Raw genomic sequence first — 13897 nt, 5'->3', positions numbered from 1 at the left:
AATCTGAAAAACATTTTGATGTAATTATCAAAGCAGTAAATAGCATTAAAAAACTAAATGTATGCTTACCTGATAAATTTATTTATTTCCGGATATAGTGAGTCCACGGCTTGAGTAATTACTGTTGGGAATATCACTCCTGGCCAGCAGGATGAGGCAAAGAGCACCACAGTTAAAGGAACAGTCAAGACCAAAAAAACTTTCATGATTCAAATAGAGCATGTAATTTTAAACAACTTTTCAATTTACTTTTATCACCAATTTTGCTTTTTTCTTTTGGTATTCTTAGTTGAAAGCTAAACCTAGGAGGTTCATATGCTAATTTCTTAGATCTTGAAGGCTGCCTCTAATCTAAATGCATTTTGATAGTTTTTCACCACTAGAGGGCATTAGTTCACGTGTTTCATATAGATAACATTGAGCTCATGCACGTGAATTTACCATGGAGACAGCTCTGATTGGCTAAAAATGCAAGTCTGTCAAAAGAACTGAAATAAGGGGGCAGTTTAATGAGGCTTAGATACAAGGTAATTACAGAGGTAAAACTTGTATAATTGTATAATAACTGTGTTGGTTATGCAAAACTGGGGAATGGGTAATAAAGGGTTTATCTTTTAAAACAAAAATTCTGGTGTTGATTGTCCCTTTAAACTAAGTATCACTCCCTTAGCCACAACCCCCAGTCATTCGACCGAAGGGAAATGGAGAAAAAGGAGTAACACAAGGTGTAGAGGTGCCTGAGGTTACAGTCAAAAGAACAACTTTCTTAAAATAAAGGGTGGGGGCGTGGACTCACCATATCCGGAAAGAAAGAAATTTATCAGGTAAGCATACATTTTGTTTTTCTTTCCTAAGATATGGGGAGTCCACGGCTTGAGTAATTACTGTTGGGAACCAATACCTAAGTTAGAGGACACAGAAAAATAGGGAGGGACAAGACAGGCAGTCCTAAACAGAAGGCACCACCACTTGAAGAACCTTTATCCCAAAAGAAGCCTTAGCCGAGGCAAAAGTATCAAATTTGGAAAAAGTATGTAGAGAAGACCAAGTTGCAGCCTTGCAAATTTGTTCCACAGAAGCTTCATTTTTTAAAGCCCAAGAAAAGGAAACAGCTCTTGTGGAATGAGCCGTAATTCTCTCAGGAGGCTGCTGTCCAGCAGTCTCATAAGCCAAACAAATTATACTTCATAACCAAAAAGAAAGAGTAGCAGTAGCTTTCTGACCTTTACGTTTCCCAGAGAAACAGACAAAGATGGCAAAGGACAGGAAAAAATCCTTAGTCGTCTGTAAGTAGAATTTAAGAGCACGTACAACATCCAAATTGTGTAATAAATGTTCTTTGGAAGAAGGAGGATTAATACAGAGAGGGAACAACAATTCCCTGATTGATATTTCTATTAGAAACAACCATAGGAAGGAAACCTAACTTAGTACGAAGAACCGCCTTATCGGCTTGAAAAATAAGATAAGGGGAATCCCACTGCAGAGCTGAGAGTTCCGAGACTCTTCAAGCAGAAGAGATAGCAACAAGAAACAAAACCTTCTAGGATAACAACTTAATGTCTATGGAATGCAACTGCTCAAACGGAGCCAGCTGTAAAACTTTAAGAACAACGTTAAGGCTCCAAGGAGGAGCAACAGACTTAAAGACAGGCCTGATTTTGACCAAGGCCTGACAAAAAGATTGCACATCTGGCACATTCGCCAAACGTTTATGTAGTAAAACTAATAAAGCAGAAGACTGAAAACCCCTTCTTTAGGCCTTCCTGAAGAAAAGAAAATTCTAGGAATTCTAATTATACTCCAAGAGTAGCCCTTGGATTCACACAAATAAAGATATTTACGCCATTTCTTATGGTAAATTTTTCTAGTAACAGGCTTGCGAGCCCGAATCATGGTCTCAATGACCAACTCAGAAAAAACACACTAAGACAGAATTAAGCATTCAATCTCCAAGCAGACGGCTTCAGAGAAATGAGATTTGAATGAAGGAAGGGACCCTGAATCAGGAGGTCCTTCCTCAGAGGTAGTCTCCAAGGTGGGACAGATGACATCTCTATTAGGTCTGCAAACCAGATCCTACGAAGCCATGCAGGGTCTATTAGAATCACAGATGCCCTCTCCTGTTTGATACAAGCAATGACTCGTAGGAGGAGAGCAAACAGAGGAAACCGGTATGCCAACATGAAAACCCAAAGAACCACCAGAGCATCTATCATAATGGCCTGCGTATCTCTTGACCTTGAAACCGTACCTTGGAAGCTTGGCGTTCTGATGGGATGCCATCAGATCCAACTCCAGCAACCTCCATTTGTGGACTAAACTGAAAAACACCTCCGGATGAAGTTCCCACTCCCCGGGATGAAAAGTCTGTCTGCTCAGAAAATCTGCTTCCCAGTTATCTACTCCTGGAATGTGGATAGCAGATAGACCGCAATTGTGGGTCTCTGCCCACTGAAGAATACGAGTAACCTCATTCATGGCTAAGGAACTCTGAGTTCCCCCCTGGTGATTGATGTAAGCCACAGAGGTTATGTTCTCTGACTGGAACCTGATAAAATGGGCTGAGGACAACTAAGGCCAAGCCAATAGAGCATTGTAAATCGCCCTCAACTCCAAGATGTTGATGGGAAGAGCAGACTCCTAAGTCCAGAGGCCCTGAGCTTTTAACGAGTTCCAGACTGCTCCCCAGCCCAGCAGGCTGGCGTCCGTGGTCACGATCACCCAGGAAGGTCTCCGAAAGCATGTGCCCTGAGACAGATGTTCCTGAGAAATCGACCACGGGAGAGAATCCCTTGATGACTGATCTCACTCTATTCTCTGAGATAGATCTGCATGGTCGTCATTCTATTGTCTGAGCATGCACAACTGGAGAGCTCTCAAATGGAATCGAGCAAAAGGAATGATGTCCATGGAAGCCACCATAAGACCGATTACCTCCATACATTGAGCCACTAAAGGATGAGCAGTAGCTTGAAGAGAGAAGCAAGAGGAAATTATTTAGTTTTTCCTGACCTCTGTCATAAAAATCTTCATCAATAGAGAAGCTATTATAGTCCCTAAGAACACTACTCAAGTAGCAGGAGAAAGGGAGCTTTTTCCAGATTCACATTCCATCCGTGGAAACCAAGAAAAGACAACAATATCTCTGTGTGAGATTTTGCTTGTTGAAAAGATGGGCCAGAACCAATGTGTCATCCAGGTAGGGTGCCACAGCAATTCCACGAGAACGGATCACTGCCAAAAGAGCCCCCAGATCCTTTGAAAAAAATCTGGGAGCCCTGGCTAGACCAAATGGAAGGGCCACGAACTGGAAATGTTTGTCCAGAAAGACAAATCTCAGGAATCTGTGATGGTCCCTGTGAATAGGAACATTAAGATACGCATCCTTTAGGTCTATAGTTGTCATGAACTGACCCTCTTGTACTAAAGGAAGAATGGAGCGTATAGTCTCCAACTTGAGGGATGGAACTTTGAAAAACTTGTTTAGACACTTCAAGTCTAGAATGAGAAGGAAAGTTCCCTCTTTTTTGGGAACCACAAATAGGTTGGAGTAGAACCTGAGACCCAGTTCCTGCACTGGAACTATCACTCTCAGGGAGGAAAGATGTTGTATACATTTCAAGAACGCCTCTTTTTTATCTGGTCTGCAGATAATCTTGAGATAAGGAATCTGCCTCTGGGAGGAAAAGTCTTAAATTCCAATTTGTAACCCTGGGATACTATGTCCACAGTCCAGGGATCTGGGACATCTAATATCCAGGCTTGAGAGAATTGAGAAAGTCTGCCCCCCCCCCCCCCCCACCTGATCCGATCCCGGATCGGGGGCTAACTGTCCATGCAGATTTGGAATCAGCTGCGGGTTTCTTTGTTTCCCCTTGTTACAATACTGATTAGGTTTCCAAAAAGGCTTGGATTGTTACTGCTTGGAAAAAGAAGGGGAAGGCTTTCCTCTGAAGTTACAAAAGAAACGAAAATTGCTCTGACGTCCTTTAGGCCTATTCTTCTTATCTTGAGGTAGAAAAGACCCTTTTCCACCCGTAATATCAGTGATAATTTCTGCCAAACCGGGTCCAAACAAGGTTTTACCCTTGTAAGGAATCGCCAGAAGTTTCACTTTAGAGGAAACGTCCGCAGACCAGGATTTCAACCATAACACCCTGCTGGCAAGGACAGGGAAACTAGAAGTTTTAGCTCCTGGTCTAACAACCTGTAAAATGGCATCTGCAATAAAGGAATTAGCCAACTTGAGATTTAATCCTATCCTGAATTTCATACAAAGAAGTCTCTACTTGAAGAGAATCAGACAAGGCGTCGAACCAATAAGATGCCGCACTAGTCACGATGGCAATACACACCGCAGGTTGCCATTGGAGACCTTGATGAACATAAATCTTTTTCAAATAAGCCTCTAGCTTCTTGTCCATCGGATCCTTAAAAGAGCAGCTATCCTCAATAGGAATAGTGGTTCTCTTAGCCAGAGTGGAAATGGCCCCTTCAACTTTGGGTACAGTATACCAAGGGTCTTTAATGGAGTCCGACAGAAAACATTTTCTTAAAAATGGGAAAAAGACACACCCCTGGTTTCTCCCATTCCTGTGAGATAATCTCTCTAGCACAGTCTGGCACAGGAAAAACCTCCGAAGTGGAAGGTTCATCAAAAAAACTATTATGTTTACTAGATTTCTTAGGAGCGACAACGACAGGGGTATCAGAGTCATCTAAAGTAGCTAAAACCTCTTAACAATACACAAAGGTGTTCAAGCTTAGATCTGAAGGAATTATGCTGTTCGAATCTGAGATTTCACCCTCAAAGTCCCGATGTATCTTCCTCATCAGACTTATGAGAAAAGGCAACTTGGGAAGCAGAACTGAGCACAGGTACCTTACTTTCTGAATTTTTAGATTTACTCTTGCGTTTTCCCTGTAATCTTAGAATGGCAGCTAATGCCGCAAATACCGCTTAAGATACCTGGGCAGCAATTTCTGCTTTTAAATAAACTCCACTATGAGTTAAAGAGGAACCGCAGGGCACTGCATGTGACGCCATTGAGGCTTGGGACATAGCAGGAGAAAGCTGAGGTATTTTAAAAGCATCATCCTGAGATTAGGCTCAAAAATGTTACCTTTATTTTGCAAGGTTTTCTTGACACATGAAGAACAAAATTGCATAGGAGCTGCAATTTGTGCATCTAAAAATAAGCATGAATTCAAGAGAGCAGGCGCTTGCTCCATATCAGACATGTTGTGAAAAAGAAAATAAAACTTGTACAGATAAGTTTTAAAGATTATAATATTCAATTAAAATAAGGTAAGGAAAAAAACACTTTAAATTTTATCCCAAATTAGGATCGATCCCCAGCTAAAATTATGTGAGAAAAGTTAAGAAAAAACATTTAATAGACATCAAATAAACTTCTAAAATACCCTGCAGGCAACCCCACACCTCAATTACTGAGGTGCCTTACCGCTACCAATTAAGACCGGATCACCCAGAAATGGAGAAAAACAACTTTTCCCTCAGAAACGTTATGAAGTAAAGCCGGTCATGTCACCGCAACTGCCGAGCTCAAATTACTGCTGCGACACAGAGAGGCACTAAAAATAGCTTCCTGGTACACTGAGTACCAGAAATAACCGTGTTTTTTTTCAAACTGGACAGTTTAAAATGTTGCATCGTTTTATTTTAAAGCAATGGGGAAATTAATTAGCTGCTATAATAGAAAACGCAGCCTTGCTTTCAGTTTAAACTTGAATTGTTTTATCAAGTAAATGTGTCAGAAAATAAAGCCTAATAAAAAACATTTTACCCTTTCTGTTTAAGAGTGTTTAAATGTTAGTCTCACATGCTACAGTGCCTGCTTCATGCCCCAGTGTAACCCATACAACAGGATTATCTATGTCCCAATAAAAAAGCAGTGTCTTAATTTGTTAAGTGCATGGTCTCCCCAACTGGAAGAAAAAGCACTTACCTGCTCCGCTGTCCGGCATGTAGACAGTTACAAGGTATGAGAACACAGTTCTTCACAGAGACCTTTGAAAACGAAAGAACAGAGTAGCCAACTCTGGCTTTCTAAACTAGGGCAGCAATTGTTAGGAAAACCCAGTAAGTACCTCTTAATCTGCAAGTTCCTAACTGCTTTAAAGCCACCACTACCCGACTGCAAGGAATGACGTGGAATACGGCTATACTCCAAAACTTGCTTGTAGATTAAATCAAAATTTTTCTTCAGACACCTATACTTCACCTCCTCCATGCACCGAAGCCAAAGAGAATGACTGGGGGTTGTGGGTAAGGGAGTGAAACTTGACAGTTTAACTGTGGTGCTCTTTTCCTCCTCCTGTTGGCCAGGAGTGATATTACCAACAGTAATTACTCAAGCCGTGGACTCACCACATCTTAGGAAAGAAAAGAAGTTCAAACATACAAAACATACCATATGCTAATTTTTATATTAGGAAACATTGTTCTCCACAGAATATTGTGCCAGCCGGGTGGCATTGTGAAATGCTACTTATTAATGTTGGTTAAACTATCCAAAAGCATAAATTAGTTGCATAATTCAACATAAAATTGATTTGAATGATAATTTGTGCACCAAATTTTTAATAAAGATATATATTTTTGGACTTCCGGTGGGCGGGCTAACTAAGCATTTTACTTTAAATATTGCAGCTTCTGCTTAGCCCCACACGACAGACTTGCTGGACTTTTAAGGGAGCTATAGTGCCAGCCGACTAACAGTGTGTAGGGCAGACTCCATCAGCCCTTGCCCCTGGAAACTCCTGAGTGCATGGCACGAGATATCATCAGAGCCATCTTGGATTGCATCCTGGCCGCAGCGGAACTTCAGGGAGCTGGCTGGATGAATTATTGCCCGCAATACCGCAACCAGAGGGAACGTCGCGGGACAACAATAAGGCAGCGAGGCGTAAGTTCGGCACCCAAAGCTAGAGTCCCTTGCATAGACCCCCTGGCCAAGAGATTGTGCAGTGCACAATTGTACCAGGGCCCAGACCACAGCCTCTAACAGTGGTAGAAAGTACTCCACCTCCCTAAATACGATGTAGGATCGTACTTATAACCACCGAATCCGACTGGGCACAACAGAAAGATCTCACATCGGTTGAGAATAGAGTGTTCTGGAGGTTAACCCCTATCCCACTTGCTGGTTGCATTGAGGACACCTCCCTGAAGGCCGCGGTCGCCACTTTAAAATATAGTGTCAAATCTATCCTCACAGTTCCCACCTCTCCACATTATTAATACAAGGTGATCGGGATACCGCTTCATTAGTCAAGGGGCCCTTCAATTATACTGGGCCAGTGATCAGCATATCAAACATCTACAGGGATCTAAACGGATTATGTCACCATTCACCATCTTTGCCTAGCAACAGGAGAAAAGTTCTACAACCATACGATTGTCCAAGTGGACAGAGAATCGCTAAGATCAAGGTAGGGCGGAATAAAATTAACTTTGTAATACCACACTTTAAGGCTCAAAGTCTGCAATTATTAATCTCTTAGATACATTAGAAAAAAACCTAGGACTCTCAACATTAGGCCCAAACGATATCTTAGATTTGGAAACTATTCATAAAGCCTCAAATTGAACCAGAATCACCTCTCAACTGTCTGGGTTTCACAAACTTTGACCTAAGAAACAACTATACAGTGTCTCAAGCTTTATTATACACTCTTAATAGGGTCTGGTTCTGCATTGTGACTGCTTTTTGTACACTGGGAGCCAACAACTAAATATTAGCCTGACTATTTCCATGAAAGTTGACAAATATTTCTACACACTTTCTCCCTCCACCAAAGACGCTATGAGCCACAGAGCAAAGACCACTGATAGAAAGCTACAAAAACACATAGCTGGAATCCATGCTGAAAGTCCAGTTCAGGGTGAACGCACAGACCAGCAAGTTATTGATCAAATGTCTTTATTGCAAGAGCTTAAATCTTTTTTCCTTCCAAAAATGGATTCCTTACAAGCTGGGGTAGATACCTTGACGAGCGAGGTGAGGCAATTTTCATCACAACTGAGTTCGGCTGAAACTCGTATCTCTGAAGTCTAAGATAGGCAAACTAACTAAAACGTCACTTAAACAACTTGATCAACAGAATCAGATTCTTCAAGAACGGGTTGACGACGCAACAACCTACGAATAGTAGGGGTGCCGAAGTTGGTCAAGGGTAAGGATCTATTGGAATTTACTGCACTCACATTCCCCAAAATGTTGGGCATACCTACAGACATTCTTCCCATTGATGTGGAGAGAGCCCATCAGGTGGGACCGGAAAGAAATCTTGAGCACGCAAAAATGAGACCCAGACAGGTCATAATTAAATGTTTACATTTCCAGGAGAAGCTGAAAATCTTACGAGCATACAGATCTTGCAAATAAATAAATTTATGAAGGTTCAAAACTTTCCTTTTCAGAGAAAGGATTTTGCTCCTCTTTGTTCCCAGCTGCACGAGCAGGGCCTGCAAGTGGCATTATTATACTCTGCCAAGTTACGCCTGCCTTCACCACATGGCACCACATTTTTCCATTAACCGCAAGCATTGAGAAGCTATCTTGCAACAGAGAATCAACAACCGCCTACTTGAGAGAACAGATCTGGTCATTCTCTACCAAATAAGATGTTTCACAAATGGAGATACTTTCTCTCTATATTATTGCTCAGTTAAGTATCCATGGACCTTGACTAATGAAGAGATAAAGGCCTAAATGGGGTGTTGACCCTTTGTCAAGGCTAAAGAATATGAGTCTTGGGACTCTGATTTATTGTTTTCTTTTTTTTATTACAAATCTTCATTGATGCAAAAAATTATGAAACAGCTATTAATGTCTTAAGTTTTATAGTTCTGTTCAAAGGTTAATAAATAAGAAGAGGCTTCTTATTTTTTTCACCACAGAAGAAACTGGGGTAATAACCTTTGCAGGAGTAAAACAAACATCACACAAAGTATCAATCAATTAGCCAAACTTAATATCCTGATGTTATTGTTATCAGGTTGTTTAGTTTTACTGCTAGTCTTGAATAGGGAACAAATTATACTTATTTGCTACTATGCTTGGAACACCATTCTATACTCAGCGGATACCCTGGTTGGTAGTAGTTAGGCTTGAACATGTATCTATCATCGTACTTAATGTTTTTCAAGTATATAATATATGGAATACAATGATTTCCTGCCAAGTAAGGGATAGAAACTCACATTGGTACCTACCTAGAATACTTGTTAAGCCCTTACTAACAGAGCACATATTGTGTGTATGCTGTGGAGATTTCGACATGTCAGATAACATTGCGACATACCTTGCATATAGTTGCATTACAGTTTAGCCAAACAGGGTTAAAATCAGTTTGTATTAATGTATATGTTGCTAATTATAATATGCATATGCTGAGTGATTTGCAGGCAGCTTTAGCTTGTTGCTCCTCACAGATGAGTGTACACCATCAAATGTACTTAAAAACAGTCACTTGGTGTGGGTGGAGCAATAGCTGCATTTATGGAAAATTTGCACTGCCTATATTTTACTCAGTCCTGACCTTTTTTAACATGTGGTCAATGTTTCAACACTCACCTGATTGTGTCAAGCATACTGTCGTCTTCTCTCCCTCCCTTTCTATCCTCTTCTCCTATTCCCCCTTTCCCCTCTACCTTATGGCTCTGCCTCAAAAACACATAACCTCATTTCTTTAGACAACCATGTCACTTAAAATAATAACATGGAATGCAGGGGGAATCAACTCCCCCATAAAACGAAAAGCAGTTCTCAAACATCTCAGAAGAATGGGAACTGATATAACGTTCCTACAAGAGACCCACCTCACTGATACAGAACATCCTAAATTAAAAAAAGACTGGGTGGGACATATAACATTTCTTTTACATACTAGTGCCAGCCGAGGTTTAGCTATTATTTTCGGAAAAAGATTGGCGGCTCACATTAATCATACCTATAGACAAAGACGGGAGATCCTTAATAGTTCAGGAAAAAAATAACTATTAACTATGTGTTTTGTAATATCTATGCCCTCAATCAGAGATCCATAGTTTTCTGGAAAGATATAATACAAAAACTGACCCCACACATAGGATCAAGACAGATACTTGGAGGAGATATCAATATTGCCCCATCACAAAAGTTAGACAGAATTTGGCTAGAAACCCAATCTATTGGGACCCGAAAATAAACTATAAGGTCAGATATGAAACTAAAATATTTTGAACACCGTATCGGAGGCCTTTCTGTGATCTCTCGATGCAGAGAAGTCCTTCAATCGGGTGGAGTGGACTCATTTAATTAACACTATGCAACAGTTTAACTTCAAGGGCCCTTTACTAGATGCAATTTGTAAAAAAGTGTATAAATCTCCTGTGGCACGTATATTAACTGACTATTTTCTCCTGATTTCGAATTACAGAGAGGCACCAGGCAGGGCTGCCCTCTGTCACCTCTACTATTTAACCTAGCATTGGAACCCTTGGCATTAAAGTTGAGACATATTCCCCGGTATCACAATAGGTGGCATTCCCTTGCATCTGGCCTTGTGCGCAGACGACCTGCTACTATTTGTAGATACACCATCATTACATATACCGCACATATTACAGACAATCTCAGATTTTGGTAGTTTTTCTGGCTACAAGATAAACACCTCCAAATCAGAGATACTATGGTTGAATAAACATCCAGACGCGAGATATAAATTCCCATTCGTGGAAGTGCCAGAAACTCTTACATATCTAGGCATTAGACTGCATAGAGAGCCATATAAAATATAAAAACTAAACATTTCTGAAAAATGTAAAAGCCGTATTTCACAGCTACAAAATTGGGTCAATCTCCCTTTGGGACTATTGGGTCAAATTAATTTAGTCAAAATGACAATAGTATCTAAGATACTCTATCCATTACTCATGCTTCAGTTCCTCATGACTAAAAAAGATCTAACACAATTGTCCCGATCTATAACCTCTTTCATTTGGCGGAGGAAAACTCGTATAGCGGCAGAGAAATTACAACTTCCCTTCCTCAGTGGAGGTCTTGGCCTCCTAAACCTAAAACTTTACAATTGGGCGGCATTGGCTAGACTGGTCACAGACTGGCAGCTTAACACTTCTCACTTTTTGCGATGCAAAGCTTGAAGAAGCAATAGCACCTTTAGCACTAGCCTATTTACCGTATACAAAAACAAAAGATATACCACACCTAATCTCCAATAACGCTTTATATAAAGACCCCTTACGAGCTTGGTGAATGATTAACAAATACTTGGGAATCAGCCATCCTAGCCCTATATTTATACCTCTTGTGGGAAATCCTGAATTCCCAGCGGGAAATGACTGTGAACCGTTTCATATTTGGAAAAATCTTGGAATCAGAGTAATAGGAGACAAAATAGATTCATTACAGCACACGATAAGGTCTTTTCAGTAACTGAAACACACATTTAATATCTCTAATAGACACTTTTATGCATACCTGCAGGTGAGACACTATGTGTCGAATCTTCAATCATCCAATCCAGAATTCTGGAATAAATCAACCTTTGCCATATCTCTCATACCCTGTTTCAAATGGGATGTTTTTCACTGTCAGATATCTATAAGCAATTACTAGTGATGTACCGAAATGGAAATTCTGGACCAAAACCGAACCCGAAAATCCTGGATGCACTTGGCCGAAAACCAAAACCTATAATTTATTTATTCAAAATTATATTCAAATATTTATTAATTAGTTTTTTTAGCATAATTAGACTATTTAATGAATGAATCTGAATTGAAAACCTTCAAGCCAATAAAAAAAAAAGCCAACACGTATTGAAAGTAACAAAAATATCTTAAAACTATAATATGCTACAAAACAATTTTACCAAGAAATAAAAACATTTTGGTGCATCCCTACTTAGAACTAAATAAAGAATAATACAGTATATTTATATTTAATATTGTTCTATGTAACAGATTCATATTTAACAGGGTTTTTTTATTACCAATTATTCAATTAAAGTATGGTCATAGAAAACTCATTATATGCAAAACAGTAAGTCAAGTAATGAACTAAAAACAGCAGCTCTAGGCTAGCATCAAATTTGAAACATGCTACACAATAATTTTACCGAAAATAACAGGCAAAATAACCAAAATAGCCAAAAATGCCATTTTCGGCCAAAACGTTTCTGGGGCCGAAATTTCGGTGCATCCCTAGCAATTACTAAAATAAAAAGAAGCTGCAATACAAACAAATATACTAACAAAACTAAAGGATGTCCCAACATTAGTAACCATACAAGATTTAAAGAATAGCTTAGAAATTACCAAAACGGCGACATTCGCAATTTCACTTAGAGAGGTACAAATTAGTATGCTACACAAATATTACATCACACAGACTATCGAAATGGAAAAAACAACCTTCTAACGTGTTAAATGCAGAGGTGAGTCCCCCTCGTTTCAACATTACTTTTACTCATGCCCATTAATGACGATTTTGGGGACATTATCAATAATGGATAAAATCTACATTCACCATGGATATTGAGTTGGATACAAATAAAATATACCTATTCCAATGGGACGACACATAAAAAAATTACATAGAATACTCACTTTGTATACCATATTAGCGAGACACTGCATTCTTGATAGATGGATCTCTAGGCAACCACCTACTATAGCCCAATTTAAATGTCTCCTGATGAAACAACTCTTCATCGAACAACATGTCAAATTAAACAAAATTCACAGGCTTCAGCAATTCTTAAAAAAATTGGCAACCACTGATAACTACATTCGCACCAGCCCTGCAACAACAAATTCTTAAACCATTTGCCCATCCTGAGGTGATGCTTTTAGCCACCCTGAGTTGAGAATGGCAAGCTCTGACTGAGCCATTTGAGAATCAACCTAACGCAAACATCTCCGAGGAAATGCTATTCCAACTAACTTTAGCCTATAACTCACATGACATCACAGATGTCCCCCCCTCCTTTTTTTCTCTCCCCTTGGTTATATTGTTAAATGCTATTGTTTGATAAATGTTGATTTACATTGTTATTATTAAAAAAGTGGAGGTAAAGTGATCACATAAGACCATACTACACTTGTGACAACTTTATATAAAAAACATGCAGATAACTTGACAGAATTGTTGAACAAAATGCATCAGAATCCAATACTCAATACTGTAAAGGTAAAATTTAAAGATACATTGCAATATTATTGTCTGTATGACAAGTTTATTTTCTGTATACTTGACAGTCTGCGTACCGAGATCCTATGATTCTGTACCTGTCAAGTGCCTTGTGATTGCTTTGTCTTTACCAATAAAAAAAAAAAGAATTTAAAAAAAAAAGATAGATTATATATTATTTTTTTTAGCTATTATTTTTTAGAGGTCATTTTAGCTTACAGGGGGCAAGAAACCTAAACATTTTCTTTCATGATTCAGATAGAGCATATCACTTTAAACAAATTTGCTTCTATTACCTAATTTGCTTCATCCTCTTGGTATCTTTGGTTAAAAAGCATACTAGGTAAGCTCAGGAACTGGGAAGCAAGCTGCTGATTGGTGACTTCACCTGTATGCCTCTTGCCATCGGCTTACCCATGTGTTACCTATACTAGTTCCCATTAGTGCATTGTAGCTCCTTCAAGAAAGAATACCAAGAGAACAGGGTGTATAAAAAGTTTTTTATTTTTTAAAAAAAACAAAATTTATGCTTACCTGATAAATTTCTTTCTTTTGCGATGTACCGAGTCCACTGATTCATCCTAACTTGTGGGATATTGTCCTTACTGACAGGAATTAGCAAAGAGAGCACCACAGAAGAGCTGTCTATATAGCTCCCCCCTTAACTCCACCCC

At 39.4% G+C, this 13897-nt stretch overlaps 1 protein-coding gene across 1 annotated transcript in view; it reads right to left on the bottom strand.

The window, feature by feature from the left end:
* The window catches only part of MYCBP2 (MYC binding protein 2), a gene marked incomplete in the record, with an annotated part of 1460675 nt that overhangs the window by 1075864 nt on the left and 370914 nt on the right, over nucleotides 1–13897 (bottom strand).

The sequence above is a fragment of the Bombina bombina genome, chromosome 3 (assembly GCF_027579735.1).
Source record: "Bombina bombina isolate aBomBom1 chromosome 3, aBomBom1.pri, whole genome shotgun sequence".
Lineage (NCBI taxonomy): Eukaryota > Metazoa > Chordata > Amphibia > Anura > Bombinatoridae > Bombina > Bombina bombina.
Note: the sequence above shows the minus strand (reverse complement) of the source record. Positions and strands in the feature narration are given on the sequence as shown.